The sequence below is a fragment of the Lagopus muta genome, chromosome 30, assembly GCF_023343835.1.
Source record: "Lagopus muta isolate bLagMut1 chromosome 30, bLagMut1 primary, whole genome shotgun sequence".
Taxonomy (NCBI): Eukaryota; Metazoa; Chordata; class Aves; order Galliformes; family Phasianidae; genus Lagopus; species Lagopus muta.
Genome location: NC_064462.1, coordinates 1654919 through 1657418, shown reverse-complemented (window position 1 = coordinate 1657418; position 2500 = coordinate 1654919). Strand labels below are relative to the sequence as shown.

At 80.7% G+C, this 2500-nt stretch overlaps 1 non-coding gene across 1 annotated transcript; it reads right to left on the bottom strand.

Moving 5' to 3' along the window:
- Positions 1-276: 276 nt before the first annotated feature.
- Positions 277-429, bottom strand: LOC125686055 (5.8S ribosomal RNA). Its single transcript, XR_007373636.1, has one exon. It is a non-coding gene; the product is annotated as a 5.8S ribosomal RNA (ribosomal RNA).
- Positions 430-2500: the final 2071 nt, after the last annotated feature.

Below are 2500 nucleotides of genomic sequence, written 5' to 3'. Positions count from 1 at the left end.
ACCGACCGCCGACCGACCGGCCCCGCGCCGCGCGACCGACCGGAAAGCCCGGCCGCCCCGTGGGGACGAGCTCGGCCGAAGCGGGCGCTCCGGGAGCGCGGGGAGCTCCGCGAGCTCCCCGACCTGGGTCTCGACTTAGGGGGACGAAGGCCCGCCGCGCGACGCCGACGCCGGAGGGGGGACCTCCGGCGGCCTGCGCGCGGACGGGCCTGCGAGGCGCCCCAGCCGCGCCGCGCGGCCGCCGCGGACGGCGGCCGTCGGCGATTGACCGTCAAGCGACGCTCAGGCAGGCGTAGCCCCGGGAGGAACCCGGGGCCGCAAGTGCGTTCGAAGTGTCGATGATCAATGTGTCCTGCAATTCACATTAATTCTCGCAGCTAGCTGCGTTCTTCATCGACGCACGAGCCGAGTGATCCACCGCTAAGAGTCGTCTGGCTTTCGGCACCGCCCCGCGCGCGCGGGGGGGCCCGTTTCTCGCGTCTCTCTCGCCATCCACCAAGGCGCTCCGCCCGCCCCCGCGGCCCGCCCCGACGCCGGGACGGCCACCGCGGGGCCGGGACGAGCGTCGCCTCCTCTGACCGGTACCGACACACGCACAGCGTTCCCAATCGTTAACGGGGGAGCGGGTGAAAAAAAAAAAAAGCTCCCGAACGAGAAGGGCGGGGAGCCCGCGCTCCCGACCTGGGGAAACGACCTCGTCTCGCTTCGGGGACGGACCAGGCGCCCGGCTCGGCTCGGCACGGGCGGAGGAGCGGCGGGGCTCGCGGAGGGACCCCGCTGCCGCGACGGACCGAAGCCGCCGCCGCCGACGCGACCGACCGGAACGCGGGCGAGCCCCGCCGGGCTTCTCCCCGGCCCGCGCCGGCGACGCCGCCGGACCCCGCGCCCGACACGGCCCGCCCGACGGCGCGCGCCCGACGACACCTCGGCCCCCTTCCTCGCGCCGCGGGCGCCGCGCGCGCCGCAACGCCCCGGCCGCCTCTCGCCTTCCTCTCCCGCCCCTCGCCCTCCGCCGCCTCCTCCTCTCGCTCGCCCTGGCGGCGCGCCCGCGGCGGACGCGCGCCCGGCGGCGGGAGGGACGGGGACGGATCTGGGAGCGGCGCCCGCTCCCCGCGCCTCCGCGCGGAGACCGGTTGCGGGACGCCCCGCGCCGGACCTCCCGCCCGCTCGCCCGGCGCGGCCGGCGAGGCCGAGGGCGGAAGCGCGGTGGGAGGCGGCGGCAGCGGCGGCGGAGGAGAGGACGCGGCGAGCGACGGCAGGCGGGGCGAAACGGCGGCGAGGCCCCGACGGAGGACGGGAGCCCGAGGCCGCGGACGCGCGACGTGACGGGCGGACCGGCGGAGCGGGGCCGCCGGCGCCGCGGAAGGCGCGGGCGAGGACCGGCAGGGCTCGGCCGTCTCGCCGGCCGGCCGCGCGCGGCGGCGTGGCCGCGGAACGCGACGCCGCGTGGCGCGGCGGGCGCCGGGCCGAGACGCGCGTCTCGGCCCGCTCCGAACGCGGGCGAGGCCGGCCGGAGCCCAGCCTCTCCGCCCGAGACCGAGGCCGCGGAGGGAGGGGACGGGATGACCCCCCCTCCGGCCCGGACCCGGACCCGCGGAGGCGCGAGAGCGCGGCGGCGGAGGCCGACGCCGCCGTCGGGATCGGCGGGGAAGAGAGAGACGGAGCGGCGGCGGGGGGACAGGGGCGCGCCGCCGCGCCCCGCAACGAGCGTCCCCCCTCCCCTTCCCGCCTTCCCTTCCCGCCGTCCCGCCGTCGGCGCGGCCGGACCGCCGTCGGCGACCCCCGGCCACCCGCGGGCCGCGCCGCGGGCCGCCCGAGTCTTTAAACCCCCGCCCGGCTCCGCGGCCGAGGGAGGGGAGAGCGGGACCGCCCCGCAATCCCTTTCCCCCGCACGCGCGGAGGCGCGGACGCTAGGTACCTGGCCCTGGGGTGAGGGAAACGACCCGAAGGCCCCGCGGTGGTGCCTCCCCCGCCCGCCCGACAGGCCGCGCGGAGCGGCCTTCGGGCGGGGCGGGGCGCCGAGGGGAGACCCGGCACCCGCCAGCCGGCCCCGGCGCCCCTCGGGGGAGCGTCCGCCCGCGGGGGCGCGCCCGTCGTCCGCCGCCACCACCTCGCCCTCCTCCCGGGGCCCGGGGTTTCCCTCGGTAACCCGGCGCCGGGCGGCAGCTGCGCCCGGGAGGAGACGCGCGGCTCGGACCGCCCCCGCCCGCGCGGGGGACCGAAGCCGCCCGGAGAGCCTCGCGCGCAGACCGCGCGCGCGCGCGCGCGTAGCGCGCCCCCCCCCCTTGCCGGCGCTCGCCGGGAGCCGGCCCGGCTCCGCGGACGCCCGCGGACCCGACCCCGCCCCGAGCCGCGAGGATGCGGCCGAAGGGCGAGGGGGGGAGCAGGGGGAGAGGGGCCGGCGGAAGCGGCCGGCTTCCCGCGCCCCGCGCCCGGGCCTTCGGCCCGCGGCCTCCCACGCGCGCGGCCGTCCGCGCGGCTTCCCCTCCGAGCGGACCCG